Genomic DNA, 18,014 nt, shown 5'->3' with positions numbered 1-18,014 from the left:
GTGAGCGTGTTGGTTATAAAAATAAAATTAGTTTTATCTGGGCAAAAAAATACATGCAATTTTATTTCATCTAGTACAACTGTCAAGTAGCCTTGTGCTTGGAGCATGTATGGGGTAACCAGTGTTTGAGATTAACAGTATCCTGATATCCCGGGGATAGCAGATTTTAATTTTGGATACCAGACTTCAAGAACCCAGTATCCCGCCAGGATACCATATAATGTTTTGTAAAAAAAAATATTTGTTGAACCAATAAAGTCGTCATTTACCGGCGAAGTTAACAGTAGTTTCAAGCTATGCCATAACAATATTTCCTCACTGAAATACACAGAAAAGGCAAGTAGCCATTATGTTTTCAACCAATACAGCCTTTTTCTATTTAATAAAATTAAAATTGGCTTGCTTCATATTTGAATATCAGGTTACCATATCCGAAAGGGGGTTACTAAATTCTCATGTGGGATACCAGATTTTAAAATGTTGGTATCCAATTGGGATACTGCAAAAGAATTTCAATTTTGAACACTGGTAACTTGAAAAAACAGTACTCAAATTTTGTTTGGAGCTAGGGTAGTCATAGACACTACCAGTTATCTCTGAAATGTGCAACCTGACCCTCATTTTTTTTTCTTCTGATTCACTTCAAAGGGGGAAGGGTGGTAGCATTTATATCTGTGGCATTTATGTCAACTGATAATCTGCAGGTAGGAGTTTTAGCCACACGTTAATACTGTCGTCTATGGGATTTGATTTGGTAGTACACACCCTTTAATGGTGTACATCAGAGATTTTTTTTTTTTTTTTTTTTAAAGAACACCTCTACAGGACATGCATCACTTGGACCGGCCTCGGTGGTGTCGTGGTTAGGCCATCAGTCTACAGGCTGGTAGGTACTGGGTTCGGATCCCAGTCGAGGCATGGGATTTTTAATCCAGATACCGACTCCAAACCCTGAGTGAGTGCTCCGCAAGGCTCAATGGGTAGGTGTAAACCACTTGCACTGACCAGTGATCCATAACTGGTTCAACAAAGGCCATGGTTTGTGCTATCCTGGCTGTGGGAAGCGCAAATAAAAGATCCCCTGCTGCTAATCGGAAAGAGTAGTGGTGACAGTGGGTTTCCTCTCAAAATCTGTGTGGTCCATAACCATTGTCTGACGCCATATAACCGTAAATAAAAATGTGTTGAGTGCATCGTTAAATAAAACATTTCTTTCTTTCTTTTCCATCAATTGATGATTGCTATTGAATATCTAATATTTTATATTCTGACAGTCTTCCAAGGAAACCAATTGTCCCATTAGCAAAAAAGGGATTGTTTATATATGCATCATACCACAGAATGAATGAATGAATGTTTAATGATACCCCAACACGAAAAATACATTCTACAGAGTATAGCACATGCCACAACCTTTGATATACCAAATGATACACTATTGGATAGAGGTAAATTTACTTCAATTTTCTTACAAATAAGAAACAAGTTTCGTCCTATTCTTAAAAAACCCCAGGTGTTTACGTATAATAAATGTATGTAGTTAATATGTACGTCTGTTTGATGAAAACAGGCCTTGTAAATTTGGCTCTTGGTTTTTAACATACCTTTGGTTACCAACACAAGGAGCAAAAATGGTGCAGTGAGACTGGTAAACAAATAAAACCGATTTATTCTTATAAGCAGTTGTTGGCCTGTTACAAACCCTATCATAATAAAATATTTTTTAAACACCAGATCACAGAGATTACCTCCAAAATAATTCATTTGTAAATATTCTTAAAATGACTACAGACAAAATTAACAGACAGTGATACTGTAAAAAGCTTACCTTGTTTAATTAAAATCAAACATGCCTGGACCATCAGTAGTGCCAGCTGCAAAACTGTACCCCATAGCGGGTTTACAAAGAGAAATCTATAAAACAAATTACCACAGATTTAGTATTCTAGCATGTCATAATATAAGGTCGAACGATTCCCAGCCAAATATTTTATATCTTACAACTTCGGCAGCAGTATAAATTTGTTCTTCCTTTTTTACTGTTCAAATATTAAATAAAAAATGCAGTCCCTACTGAACAACAAATTAAAGTTACAGTTTGTTTTGTTTAACAACACCACTAGAGCACACTGATTAATCAATCATCGGCTATTGTATGTCAAACATTTGGTAATTTCGACACGTAGTCATCAGAGGAAACCTGCTACCTTTTTTCTAATGCAGCAAGGGATATATGCACTTTCCCCACAAACAGGAAAACACATACATTTGTACTACAGCATTTCTCCAGTTGTGGTGTACTGGTTGGAATGAAAAAAAACCCCAATCAGCTGAATGGATCCACCAAGGTGATTCGATCCTGTGATGCATGCACCTCAAGCGAGCACTCAACCGACTAAGCTAAATCCTGACCTGAACAACAAACTACTACAATCACAGATCAGGAAATAAAGCATTTACAAATGAACTGAGAAACAATGAAAGAAACAACAGACATCTCTAGAGCACATTGATTTATTAATCATCGGCTATTGGATGTCAAACATTTGGTAATTTTGAGTCTTAAAGAGGAAACCCGCTACATTTTTCCATTAGTAGCAAGGGATCTTTTATATGCACCATCCCACAGACAAAAAGCACAAACCATGGCCTTTGATATACAAGTCATGGTGCACTGGCTGAAGCGAGAAATAGCCCAATGTTTTCATCAACAGGGATTGATTGATCTCAAGACTATTACAGTTTTGTCTAGGGCCTATAATTCATGAAGGAGGGGGTAATTAAGGCATTTGGCCTGGTATGCATATTCAACGATATATAATGCACATTATTGCTTAATATCAACAAGTATAATCGTATAGTTAATTAATAAAACGGTTAAATGTGGCGGCTATTATATATAACGGGTGCAGCCATTTTGTACCATCCCAGTGAATACGCCCTCTGGCGAGCTGGTGGTTATGTAATGCCTAACGTGTCACGTCAGGAATTAGTCTTCGAACTAAAGAAACAAAACATACCTGATTTTTGTGGATGCATTGCAATGTTCTGTAATAATAGCCATCCCAGTAAGCCGGCAACAATTATATATTATTTTTCAATACAAAATAAACCACCATTGTCAAAGTGTTGAAATAAAAGTATTATGTTTTGTACATAAATTAACCCATGTACTGAAATAATAATCGGAGTGTTTTCTTGGTTAATTGGTCTTTTCTTTCCATGGCCTGTACAGGTCTGTGGTTCCTGATTGGCAGGTGTATATTTAGACGGTCCCCAGACACTGTGTCTGGACACACTAAAAAGACATGCCTCTTTTATTAAGATCACAGGGTATTGTGTGATAACCACACAGATACCCGTTCAGATACAGAAGTAATTCTGTAAAACCCTTGATTAAGTTGACTTTCCCATCTAAAATCACCAAACTGACCAATTACGTCGTCCCAAAGAAAAGAAAGGTATCACTTGGGTATCGTGAGTGGTCATTTTTGCTCGAACGTACCCCACCAATAGCCCTAATAATATGCATTTTTTCTTTGGATTTTTTTTAAAAAGAAAAATACTGTAACTCCAAATTGAAATATATTTAGTTAAATAGTTTATTATACTATCAAGTCATTTATGTTGTTTTACAAGTCAGGTTGATGAAAGCAAAGCGCCTTGTCATAAATTAGAGTGTTTGTTTACACTGTGCATAGAGGAGATGGACGGAGCTGACGTCACTTCGCCCCAAGCTATACCACAAAAACGAAACAAAATGGCTGCCCCAGTTAGCAAAAATAATCATGTTTTTTTTATAAACTCTAAAATTATGCGTCAGTGTGTGTTGGTGGTCTGGGTATGCATCTTTCCAACACATAAGGCTCTTGTTTGAGTTGACCCTATCTTTAAGTGACATATCGTAACATATCATAGATAATGTATGTCACTAATTAAAGACAATTAAGTAGACATAATTATCATGGCTTGAGAAGATTTATGTTAATAACTATAAACAATGTGGATGGATAGGTTACTTAACAAACAGTTAAGAAGATGTATCATGACAGTTGTTATTGCCATTTGACACTTTATTGCAAAACGAGATTACATAAGTCATTTAATAAATAGTTTAGAAAACATAACATAGCATGAGATTTACTTCAATAACTACAAACAAGGTAACTTAACAAACAGTTAAATAGACAACATGGCAAAAGACAATTAAAAAAAAGAAGTTTGTTTTGTTTAATGACACCACTAGAGCACATTGATTTATTAATCATCAGGTACTGGATGTCAAATATATGGTCATTTTGACACAGTCATAGAGATGAAACCCACTACGTTTTTCCATTAGTAGCAAGGGATCTTTTATATGCACCATCCCACAGACAGGATAGCATATACCACGGCCATTGATATACCAGTTGTGGTCGACTGGCTAGAGCAAGAAATAGCCCAATAGGCCCACTGACGGGGATCGATCCTAGATCCACCACGCATCAAGCGAGCGTTTTCCCACTGGGCTACATTCCGCTCAAAAGACAATTGGCTACATTCCGCTCAAAAGACAATTTACTTCAATAACTATAAACAACGTCAATGAATAGGTCATTTAATAAACACAGTTAAATAGACATATCATGGCAAGAAAAAATTGCCTTTAATAACTATACACAATGTGGATGGCTAGGTCACTTAAATACAGTTAAATACAAAAAGACTTAATCGATAATCATACATGATGTGACACAGATAGATAACTTATTATGATATACTGTGAAGTAGATATGAAATGGCATAAGAAGATTTACTTCAACAACTATACACAATATGGATGGATAAGTCACTTAACATGTTAAGCAGGCATATCATGATATGAGAAGACTGAACCAATAACCATGGGCATAGCAAGGTGCCAAAAAAGTGGGGGGACACACACACACACAAATATATAAAAACCATAGCTGCTGCTATAAAGTGGGGGGGGGGGGGGGACACATTCCCCCTTGCCCCCCACCCCGCTTCCTACGCCAGTGATAACCATACTCCATGTGGCAAATAGGTCACTAATTAACAAACGTCGTTAAGCAGACATCTCACATGAGAACACTAAACCAATAATCATACACACTGTCACAGATAGGTCACTAATTAACAAACAGTTAAGTAGACATATCAGGATAAGTAAAGACTGAACAGATAACCACACACGATGTGGCAAGTCTGACCAGCCAAACTGAGCTTGTAGGTAGTACTAAACTAAATAACTTCCGGCTGGGTCAAAGTTCAAGGTACACTGAAAAAAAAATAGTTTCATCGGAGTAAAAAAAAAAAAAAGCAATTTTATTTCATCTATACCACTGTGTCAAGTAGTCTTGTACTTGAAACATGTATGGTGTACCTGTAAAAAAAAGTACTCAAATTTTGTATTGAACTAGGGTAGTCATAGGCGCTACCCATTATCTCCGAAATGAGCAGCTTGACACCCAATTTTTTCTGATTCACTTTAAGGGTGAGGGGTGGTAGCATTTATATCCGGGTCATTTATGTTGATTGATAAGATGCAGGTAGGAGTTTTAGCCACACGTTACTATTGTTGTCTATGGGATTTGATTTGGTAGTATACACCTTGTAACAGGTTGCATTGCCCATCTGGCTCATCCATGGGGTGGCACCATCTGCCCAGCACATCGACTGACTGACGTGTCTGAATCAGATGTCTGTATACACCACAAGAATTTGTCTGATGTGTAAATATTCCAAACTACATGTTCAAATGGAGTCTGTAATTGAAAAAAATTTGGCTAATGCCATATTTAATGACTATACAGCCAATATGAGAAAGAAAAAAAAACACCTCTCCAAAACCTTCATTAATTCTATGACCTATATATTCCATTCTAGATATCACTTTGGAAATGAGCCGGAAAACACTTGTAAAACAGTTTGATAGGATAAGAGTTATTCCAGAATATACCACATCATATGGGGGAAGGAGGAGGGTGAATCATAATTATTTTTATGCCGGATAGGTAATTTTTCCTGTGCATACATAATTTAAATAAATGTTTTCTATGTGTGTAGTTGGTGAGCAAAAGGAAAACATGCCTCTTGCTTCCCTCTTGTCAGGGGCGGCACATAGCCCAGTGGTAAAGTGCTCGCTCTATGCACGGTCGGTCTGGGTTCGATCTCTGTTGGTTGGCCCATTGGGCTATTTTTCGTTCAAGCCAGTGCACCACAACTGGTATATCAAAGGCTGTGGTATGTACTACCCTGTCTGTGGGATGGTGCATATAAAAGAACCCTTGTTGCTAATCGAAAAGAGTAGCCCATGAAGTGGTGACAGCGGGTTTCCTCTCTCAATATTTGTGTGATCCTTAACCATATGTCTGACACCATATAACTGTAAATAAAATGTTTAGTGTGTCGTTAAATAATTAAAAAAATTCTCTTCTTTTTTTTATAATCAAATAAATCTGTTCTAAATACAAAGTAACCCTGATTTGCATGGGGTGTCCTATGTCTAGCTTTTGTGTCTACTAAATTTATCAGTGTCTTGTTAATACTTAAAGCCCATTTTGGCAGTCTGCTTACCAAAACAGTATACAAATATACTGAACAAAATAAGAAACTTCCGCTAACTTTGCTTGAACATAACTTGATGAAAACAAACCGGGGGAATCATTGTTATATATGCGTTTAAAGAGCGTTCCATGATGCATCGTTTGGTGCAAAAATCATGGCTATAGGTTAACAGAAACTGGGAGAAATTTTGACCAAGTGTGGTAGGGGTTAAAAAAAAACCCACCCACTTAATAACGGATATGACCACCTCTTGAATTGACCACTGCAGTGCATCTCAGGTGCATAGAATTGACTAAAATGTTGACTTCTGCCTGTGGAATATTGTTCCATTCCTGAATGAGCACTTGACTAAGTTCGTTGACGTTAGCGGGTGGGTTGGGACGCCGCCTCAATCGTCTGTCCATACTATCCCAGACATGCTCGATGGGGTTGAGATCAGGACTTTTAGTGGGCCAGTCATCAATGAAATCAATGTTATTTGTCCTAAGAAAATTTACAGTGTCTCTAGCTGTATGAGAGGTGGCATTATCATGCTGAAAAATCGAGATGTTGGCGTAGTTATGGAACAGAGGAATGACGTGATGAGTGAGAATGTCATCGCGGTAACGTTGAGCATTTAAATTGCCATCAATGATGACTAGTGGTGAACGATAACCATGGGCAATGGCTGCCCAGACCATGACAGAACCCCCACTCCCGAAACGATCTCGTTCAAGAACACAACAGTCAGCATAGTGTTCATTTCTCCTACGGTAGACGCGCACCCTGCCATCACCATGTTGTAAAGAAAATCTGGATTCATCCGAAAAAAGAACAGTATTCCAGCGTCACCGTATCCAACGAGTGTGTACACGTGCCCTATTAAGACGATGATGTTGCGTTAAAACACATCCGACGTAAGGACGTCGTTCCGCAGACGATTACGAACAGTTTGCCCACTGATTCGGTTATTATGAAGCCCAGGTGTGTTAGCAGCAGTAGCAGTGGCAGTCTGGAATCGATTGCACAAATGCGTGTTCATGATATAGCAGTCTTGACCACGCGTTGTAACACACGGACATCCACGACGTGGCAAGTCGTTGGTGCTTCCTGTCGTTAGAAATCTTACGCGAAGATTTCGTATCGCTCGACTAGAACTCCCAACATGCCTTGCCACGTCTTCTGTCGACATGCCAGCATCAAGCATGCCAATCGCCCATTCGCGTAAATTATTGGGTATTCTTGGCATACTAAAAATGCTACAATGTAAAAAACTTTATTTTTTTTACAAATTTTGAAGCATTTTCGTTCACTTGACAACAATGTCAGTAAGACAAGTAAAACAAATTGACCAAATACTACACGGGACACAGGGGTGGGGAAAAATAAAATTGTCAATCGGTCCCACTTGATGTCGTCACAACCGGGGGGGGGGGGGGGGGGGGGGGGGGGGGGGGGGGGGGGGGGGGAGAATAATAATAATAAAAAAAATTAATCACATATGACCAGTGAAAAACCCCACAAATTGTAAATATTTTACATAATAGAATAAATAATATAAAAAAAGGAATAAAAGTATGTATAAAAAGTACGACTATTCAGTACTGTATCTTGAAAATTAATAAAAGATGGCACCGTTGAAGCGTTTGACAGCCTGAGCTAGCACATGTTTAGACAAAGAGAGTAATAACGTCATCACTGATTGGATGAAATTTGACCTCTACTGGCTCTTGAGATAACAGTACATGTAGCTGTTCTGCTTACTCCCACTTGTTAAAAAAAAAAGGTGGAAACCTTTTGTTAATTTTAAAATCCTTTATAATTATTGGATACACTACATTGAACAGTCAACAATAAATACATTTATAGATTATTTCATTTTATTTTATGCCATTTTAAGCAGTTTGTATTGCACAAAAGCCTCTTGCTTCGGACTAGGACACTCGACCCGACAGAGCTCCGTACACAGGTGTTGACAGATGTTGATTGTAACCAGTTGCAAATTCTGGGTCCTTTGTTTTAATTGGAGTGTAATACATTGATGGCTCTCTAAACCAAGAATGGTGCTATCGTTAATGTCTGTGTAATCTCTTGACCCACTCAGCGACTTTGACAAATGTGTAGTCTAGTGGCAGTCGATTGACACTACTGTAGGTCCGACTTCAGTGACTGGCGATATACTTAGGCAGACTCTAAAATCACAAACGTCTGAAACACCAGACCACTATTGACCACTATTTATTTATTATTTTAAATCATGCACGAGATACCGATGTCTGGGCTGGCCGGTCCGCTTGACCGATAGGAATTTGTTTCAGTAATAGAAATGGACAGGTGCTTCGGACCGACAAGAATGACAAAAGTGGGACCGGCAAACGCGCGTTTTAAAAAAATAATTTCGGTCTCAGAGATCTCGAGTCGGTCCCAGACCGGGAAAAAAGGGCTTTTCCCCACCCCTGACGGGACATGTCGAACCATGCATGCACGTGCAAATTGAATTTCACGTTGTCGACGATTAACAGTACAAAAATAATCGATAAAATTCATGAATCCTGATAATACAGCTCAAGGCTAATACTACCTATATAATTTCATTACACAATAAATTCTTTAACACAACAAATACTATATGTACAAATCGGAAGTTTCTTTTTTTGTTCAGTATATATATAACAGTATATTAAAATATTCAATTTTTTTTTGATCAGGATATATTTGAAAATAGTCACAATAGACAGAAATGTGTGCCAAAGGTGTACCTGAAAAGATTTGAGTTTTCCTAGTATTGTGAGGTTTAAACAATAGTTTCACTTCAAAAGCTCAGAGATATGACACCTGATGAACAGTAACAACTGAAACAATAGAGCAAGAGTCAACAGTAGAGTAGGTGTTGGGGGCACCAAGTTAAAACTCTTTCTATGCTGCATTTTAAACTGAAAATATTCTGGAATATTCACACATACCACAGACACACAGACAGACAGGCAACACCCACAAGTCTGTTTTTATAATCAATTGGCAGCCATTTTCATATGCACTTTTCCACAGATATGATAGCACATACATGTACTACAGCCATAATATATTAATCAGAGGTTGGAAAGGACAATGACCCAACAGGTCTATTCACTGATGGAGATTGACCCTTTGTTAGGCTTTTGATCCATTGCACCCCCATTAACAATTAACCACTGTGCTATATACATTGTACCTGTACCCAAAGGAAGGAAGGAAATGTTTATTTAATGATGCACTCAACACATTTTATTTATGGTTATATTGCATCAGACCACACAGATATTGAGGGAAAAAACCCATTGTTGCCACTTCACAGGCTACTCTTTTCGATTAGCAGCAAGGGATCTTTTATATGCACCATCCCATAGACAGGATACCACATACCACACGGTCTTTGATTTACCAGTCGTGGTGCACTGGCTGGAGTGAGAAATAGTCCAATGGGCCCACCGACGGGGATTAATCCTCAACCTGCTGTGCATTAAGCAAGCAATTTGAGTTAGCCCCACTAGCCCTGATTCCACTAGCCCCAGATTGTCAGTCATATTGGCTGTTACTGCCACCGGTTGTCATCCCCATTATAAACAAACTAAATCAAATAAGTAATTACAAAAATGAATATAGTTAAATAAATGTTTTATTCGATAGTGTTTATGGTAATAGCACTGTAATTAGCTTTGCCAATCCCCTCCCATGTAATATTTTGCAAAACAAATATGGTTTATACCTGAGAACTGTGGTAGGTTAGCTGCAACTTCAGCTGCAGCGGTTTCTGGTTGTAGCAACTTCACCTTCTCCTGCTCATAAATAACCTGAATAAGACCTGACTCTTCACGAGCCCTCTTGCGCATGTTAGCTTTTAACCTATGAGCTTCAATTGGGAGCGTGATTGTGTTCCTACTGTTGTTTGACAACTAACCCCTCAGATACTACAATAAACACATTGGATTTCAAATTTGTAGTCTCGCTACATCTCCATTTCATGCCTGCCTTTACTTGTGCATTCTTATGGAAGACATAGTCATCCAAAATTGCTACTTTATTGCCTCTGGCACCCTCTACAAAGGTTACCTCCGCCATAACGCACGGCGAGCATTTATCTGTATAGTCACATTTGCAACATTCATATATAGAGGTCCCTACTAATTATGTATTGACAGTAATAGTGATATTAAAACAACACATGTTTATAGATAAAGGAATTGTATGAAGAGGATTAACACACAGCGAGCATATTAAAACAACACATGTTTATAGATAAAGGAATTGTACGAATAGGATTAAGTAAGTACTCCACGTTTTCAACTGAGGCATTAAAAGGGTATCTCATCTAAAACAAGACATGTTTATTTATTAATAGTTTATATGTACAGGGGAGTAGTATAAAGAAATGTAACATCCATGGCAGCCATTAATTGGTCATTTTTCAGGGCTAGTGGTACCAGGGCTAGTGAAATCAGGGATAGTGGGCCGATACCAGCAATTTACTACTGGGCTAAGTCTCACCCCCAGACCCTGTACCTAAAGATTGGTATGTACATATAAGCATAGCGTCAGTGTGCTCCCTTGGGATGCAGTGGGTCACTTTATTATAGATGTATATATACAGTGAAATCCCTCTAAACTGCCATGGACGACCACAGGACCAAGTAAAATGTCTGGCTTTTGAGGGGTATCCAGTTTAGAGGGTTTTTCTCCCCTTTACTTATATTTAAAAAGGGACCATGAAAAATGTCTGGTTTTGAGGGGTTTCACTGTATATAATTATTATTCTTGTGTTTTGGTATCATCAATATATTATTAGAAATAAAAAGCTGTATTATGCAAGTATCTTGGTGTTCAAAAATTTAATGATGTCATACTGCATATTTTTTCAAGATAATTACCAGTAACTAGTACATTATAGTCCTTCCCACAAGGAACACCTTTTTTTGTACTACTGAATCAGGGTTCCCACTCTTTTTGAGATGTCTTTTTTAAGGACTTTTTAGGTCTAATATAACCTTTTTTAAGGACCACATCCTAGAAATTCCATAGGTAAACTAAGGTAACCACACGTGGCAAAATCTGATATTATTCAGTCTGTGGTCTTCTGTGGACAAGTGATACATACCCCAAAATTAATTTTTTTGAACAAACTGGACTTATTCAAAAGGCAGCAAGTTTTAACAAATTAGGCAAGACACCTATATTACCATCACCGTACTTCCCCATCTTGTCATACTTTTATTGAAAGTTTGATCATACACAAGTTTTTGTTTGTTCAAAAAATTTCATTTTTAAGGTGTAGCCAAGTAGATTAAAGGGACATTAACTTCATGACTAAACCACAGCCAAACAGAATTCATAGTAGACCCTCCACTCAAAATCAGTTTAGAGGGATACCTGTTGGGAGGTGTAGAAATTGTGTTTGGTTGCTGTTCTGACCATGGAGTTAGTGTCCCTTTAAACAAGATAGGAAATCACAAATACAAGCTAGTTTGCATGTAACAAATGCATTTTAATAATGTAACACAGAACTTACCAGGTGCTTTGAGTCAATGACACACAACTTAGCGTAAACAGCACAAGACAATAAGTTACACTTTATGTGAAATTTAACACAATGTTCAACAGTCAGGGTTTGCACTAGACTCTTCCATGTCTTAGTCAATTCACTTCAGTTAGGCTAATATCCATTTTGGACATAGCAGGCAAGGATTTAGCCTTCTCCTCAATTTCTCTTTCTAGAAGCTCGAGTTCCCCTTTTTTTTCCTTGGCAGAGTGCCTGAGAGCATTTGATTTCACATGAATACTGTGGCTAGTTACTTTTCCACTTGTTGCCTCAGCCTCATCTGCATATTTTTCTGACAGTGTGGTCAGATTTTCTCTGTCAGATTCTAACACATTCTTTCTCTTTTTCAAATTATCCACTTCATCTTCAACCATTTTTCGTTTTCTTCGGATGGCTTCTTGCCCTTTCTTTCTTTTCTCTTCTTCAAGATATTGATGGTATTTATGTCAGGCAGTGGAGGCTGAGAGTAGCAGTTCCTTTGTGATTTCAACTTTGAGGATTCCACCTACCATTACAAAATAATCAATAATCTGCCTCAGTGCCACAAGCATTCCTTCACCCAAGTTGTCCTTCTCTATCTGTCTGTTGAGAGAAAAACCCCTCTCAACAGATGCCTGACCATGGGAAACTAGCAACTAGAAACTATGTTCTTACCCATACATTCATAGAGTAACTCATCTACCCTGTCATCTTCAACCTTAAAGTCCTTGAATCTAGACTTCAGTTCACACCCTGCCACATCATGCAGTAGTTCTTTGTAACTTGCAACCAACATATCTACATCTTCACCATCAACCCTGTTCAGATTCACCAAGTTTTCCAACAGACGTTTCAATTTTGACTTTGAGTGTTCTTGATTACCTGGGATCCAGACAAGCCATATTTACTGCTAAGCCATACTTTAGAGGAGACCTTTCAAAGATTTTGTTAACACATTTTACCACAAATTGTCTACAGTCTTCTCTGAACTCAAACACCTGGCGTTCACTGATGGCCTTGGTTTTCAGGAGGGGCTTCAGTTCACTTTCAGCCTTGAAACCAACTTCTATCTTTTTGTTTTCTACCCTTTCCTTTTCAAGATCCAGCTTTAACAAGTCATATGCAGTAGAAGCCTTCTGTAATGCATCTGACCTAAGACACCTCTCTAACAGATTTCGGACTAGTCTCTCAATATCATGAACAAGAAAGGGACCCATTGGCTTATCCGTTTGGTACAAGGCTAAAAATGGCTCAAATGCACTGGCTAATGACCTGAAAAAAGACAGTTTTGCCACAGTCAGCTTATCCTTCATTGCATCACGTAGAGTTTTATAAGAGTTGGTGGTGGGTTTTGGCTTCTTCTTGCTTTCACATGCCTCAACAAATAACTTCATGTGAGGCCACAGTAGAAGAACTCTGCTGCACACAGAACCATTCTCAATGGAAATTCTTTACACCCAGTTATATCAGTAAAATCATCTCGCTTGGCTGAGGTATCTTTAAACAGGTTGTATGGACAGGAGAGAAGATCATCAAGACCCCAACCAGTCTCACGAGCGCCGGTCTGGAACCCTCCATGAATGACATGGAGGCCACAGCTCCCAATATTCAACAGTCCCATACCACACTCATTCTTTATTTCTTTCCCCAATTTGTCATAAAAAGACCAATTCACTGACGGGCCATCCATAGATACCTGCAACAAACCATTTCTACGTAGATCAGAAGTTGATGCATTGAAGTGTTCCAATAAATCAGTTGCAGCAGCATGACCAATGAATTGTGATGTTAGGTATCTAGTGTGGACTTGGTCATGGTGCCAAAATCTTACATGAATGCCTAATTGTTTATTTTTAGTCTTGTTGTTCATGCTTTCATCAAACAGCAAAACATATTCACTGTCTTTATTTATGCGACTCTTTAGAAGAGAAGTGAAGTGGGGAGCAAGTCCAAATTGGCAGAGATACCTGCATTTTGTTTCACCACAGGAGAACGTGTCAACTACAGGATGCCCTTGAAACATCTGCTGACATGAACTAAAAGAATAATGTGATTCAACGCATTTCATAAACCACAACACTTCTGCCGTAAGAGTTTCCTTTCCACCACATCCAGATCTAGAGGAAGCTGGCGCTGGATGAGCAGCAGGGCTAGGTCGAGGGGAGGGCCAGGTGCTGGCTTTGGTTCTGCATCTGAGAATGGATCAGCTCCAGGAACCAAATAGTCTCCAATTCTAGCCAAAGTTGACCCCACAGACCTCATAGCTGAAAAATAAAGAAGTACATAATAAGCATGTAGGTAATAAAAGTGGGTCAGCTCAAACCTACACTTCATAAGCTTTGGTTTGATACCAAACATGACTACCTTAACTCTAGCAGTCTTTAAGTAGGTCATTGGGTCATAAAAGTGGGTCAGCTCCAACTTGTAATATTATTATTTTTGCGATTGGGCAAGCATGTGTTTACTAGTCAGTAACGTTCTAATCAATGTCGCTAACACTGAATATGATCACATAAACTGAACAAAAATATTTTGAACATCACAACCACAAATCACACTCAATGAACGCAACACGTCATTTATGTTAATGACTAGCAGTAGCCGACTAGTGTTTCAATGTTACAATTTTTCCTGCCTTTTACAATCAACGTTTACATTGGACACTCGCAATTTCATTAAGATTTGAGTTAGGGACCGTCTCAAAATTTAATCACTTCTCCCTAAACGAATAACCCGTGGAAGGAAGGAAGAGAGTGTAATTAAAACACCCATGTGGATAAAAAGTCGAAAAGTTTGTGTTTTTTCTTTTTATTTATTTATTTATTTATAAACTGAAATTCGAAACCACAGTTAACGAAGAATTTCACGAGCTATACATGAACAGTATAATTATTAGTCTTGGCAATTAAGGTTTGACAAGTTGGAAATTTCCTGTTTCCGAACACATCTACAATAAGACTTCTTGTTACAGTGACACATTTCACACATGATGTCACTCTCAATTGGCGCGCTTTCAACTTTAGCCATTCAGATTGGCTGGAATAATTTTATTAAAAAAAATACTCTACCGTACTCTATTTATGAGTCGTTTAGTGTTGTCGGACATTTTGTAAAAGTAAGAAGCAAGACAATATAAAAGTCACCTACATTTTTTTGCGATGCGTCTGGGCAAATTTATTTTGTCTGTTGCTTTCAGGGATGTGAGCAAGAATTGAAAAAAAAGAGGAAAATCTAAATTATAAAAAGTACTCACGCATAAAAACAAGCATATAATGGCGGGAAAATAGTAACACTATGTATTTCCGTTTCCATTTCCGGTTTGTATTCGATTCGTTTGGAAACCGGTTTCAGGATTGTCCAGATCTTTATAATTCCACAGTAATAAATAAAAAAATAAAAATAAAAAAAGAGCGGAATTATATTTTTGGCGCGGAAACGTATTTTAAAAACCGCGAATTTCCGCCTTTCCGCTGACATTTCACATGCCTGTGCTTTTAATAATAAAATATATAATTATCGAATTAAATACATTGGTTCGTCTGATGGTATAATATCCGCCCGGTCCCCTCCATTATTATTTTTAGTTAGGGGTTAGGGTTTAGGTTTTAGGGTTTAGGGTTTAGGGTTAGGGGTTAGGGTTAGGGTTAGGGTTGGGGTTAGGGTTGGGGTTAAGGTTAGGGTTAGGGTTAGGGAGGGGGGGGGGGGACCGGGCGGATATTTTTCCCCGAAAATTCCTTGTGACATACACGGCATCCAGCCTCAGAATGGGAGCTACCTTTTTTCAACCAATTTTTGTAATCATCATGGACAAGACACGCATCCTGAAAATGGCACTGTCCAGGCATCGCTGCTTATTGTCTGAATTTCTTTGAATTTTAGCCTGTCATCCAGCATGGCCAAACTACGTCATAAGCAATGGGGTTTCGGTAAGCAGAACACGGGCTATGTTACTAACAGTATTCATGGTGGCCGAGGTTCCCCGAGATGACCCGAATGCAGACACGTGACCAACTTCAGGCTGTGCTCACCAGCATGTCTAGACGATCGACCGGTTGACAGGAATACGACTTTAATACGAATGCCGCCGCAAAAATGTTTTGACAAAATATTTTGTAGGAAAGACGAGCAAAATCAAAAACAGAAATTTTATAAACAACAAAAGACTTTTATTGACTTTTGAACAGTTTCCTGAAATTTATGGATATTTAAGTACTTAAATTTTACAATTCAGAAATCTTGGACTTTCATGGATTTTAAGGACCCGTACGAACCCTGTTTAAATAAAGGAAACTTTACTTCGGTGTAAATGTCCAAGATCATTGGATGATTTGGCACTTACACACCAATGATTTTGTACATACTAAATATGACGTCATCACGATTTGGCAAACATACCCGGTACACAAAACTAATGTTACTTAGTTTAAAGAGTTTGCACAAATGCAATTAATTTAGCCCCTCAGTTTTTATTGTTAAATTTGCAATAAAATGTTATTTTAGTACAATTCATTACAGATTTTTTTAAAACAGAATTAATAGAACTTTGGATTTTAAAAATTATTTGTTAATGTGAATAAAATAGGCTACTAATTCTATAAATTCTGATTTTAAAAATCTGTAATGAATCAAGCAAAGTATAAAACTCTAAAATCATGACTGGAAAGTGTTTTTCAAGGTCACGGTTTAAAACAAGCATATCTCTAGAGAAGTGGCATTCATATTTTAAAACCTTGCTTAATCCTAGTGTTTGTCATGGTTCATCTTTTGATGATGAGTTAAATGATTTTATTACTAATCATGACCCTGTTGATTGTGTTGACTGCATTACATTTAATTCTACCTTTGATGCTATTAATGATGAAGAAGTAAGAAGTGCTATAAAATCACTTAAGTTAGGTAAATGCCCAGGTGTGGATGGTGTGCCATCAGAGTTTTTTAAGAATGCATTATTTATTATACCATATCTAAGGATGTTATTTAATTCTGTGGTAAATAGTGGTACATTCCCAGATTCTTGGAATGTGGGCTTAATTATTCCATTGTTTAAGAAAGGAGATATTACAGATCCAAATAACTTTAGAAGTATTTCATTATTAAATATTATTGGAAAATTATTTACTTCTATTTTAGAAACTAGGATTAGGACATGGCTTGAATTTAATAATATTATCCATGAAGCACAGGCAGGTTTCAGAAATGATTACTCCACAATAGATCATATATTTACACTTCAGACATTGTGTCAAAAATATCTTAGAAAGCCTAGACACAGATTTTATGTTGCTTTTATTGATCTTCACAAAGCTTTTGACTTGGTAGATAGGAAAAAGTTACTGTATGTGATGTATATGAGAGGTATTCAAGGTCAAATGTTTAACATTTTAAAAGATATGTATGAAAAAGTGAATTCATGCATTATTATTTTTATTACATACCTATTCAATCTTACTATAGTAATAAAGGCATTTTGACACCATGTAATAAATTTATTTTGTATCACACATATGTGCAATATGGACCGGAACTTTTAAATGGGGATTTCCCTTTTTAGTTTTACTGCAGTTAGCACCTTTTAGTTACTGACGTCATATATGATTTACAAATTACGTCACGTTGTATTCAAAACATTACACAAGGCTGCTGCAGAGTAGAATTCTTAAAGTTAAGTAAATCCATGAAAGGAGTATTAATCATAGATTTAAAAAAGAGTTGTTATGACGTTAAATTAAAAACTGTGTTTGTAAAACATAAAAGGAGGTATGTAATAAATACAGAACTTCACATACATTGTTTTCCCTTCCTATTTATTGCATGAGTTTATTTTGCACAAGAACATACCACTCGACTGCTCATGGTATATATTCTTGCACAAAATAAACTCGTGCAATAAATAGGAAGCGAAAACAATAGG

General features: G+C 37.5%; 1 long non-coding RNA gene across 1 annotated transcript in view; it reads right to left on the bottom strand.

Annotated features, from left to right (window-relative positions):
- LOC121378896 overlaps nucleotides 1–14,946 on the bottom strand; it is a 36,515-nt gene extending 21,569 nt beyond the window's left edge. The window contains exon 1 of the long non-coding RNA XR_005958772.1: nucleotides 10,298–14,946. This is a non-coding gene — a long non-coding RNA (uncharacterized LOC121378896). The remainder of the gene's footprint in view (nucleotides 1–10,297) is intronic.
- Between the last annotated feature and the right edge of the window lie 3,068 nt (nucleotides 14,947–18,014).

The sequence above is a fragment of the Gigantopelta aegis genome, chromosome 8 (genome assembly GCF_016097555.1).
Source record: "Gigantopelta aegis isolate Gae_Host chromosome 8, Gae_host_genome, whole genome shotgun sequence".
NCBI classification, from domain to species: domain Eukaryota; kingdom Metazoa; phylum Mollusca; class Gastropoda; order Neomphalida; family Peltospiridae; genus Gigantopelta; species Gigantopelta aegis.
The sequence above is the reverse complement of the archived record's forward strand: the minus strand, read 5'-3'. Positions and strand labels throughout refer to the sequence as shown.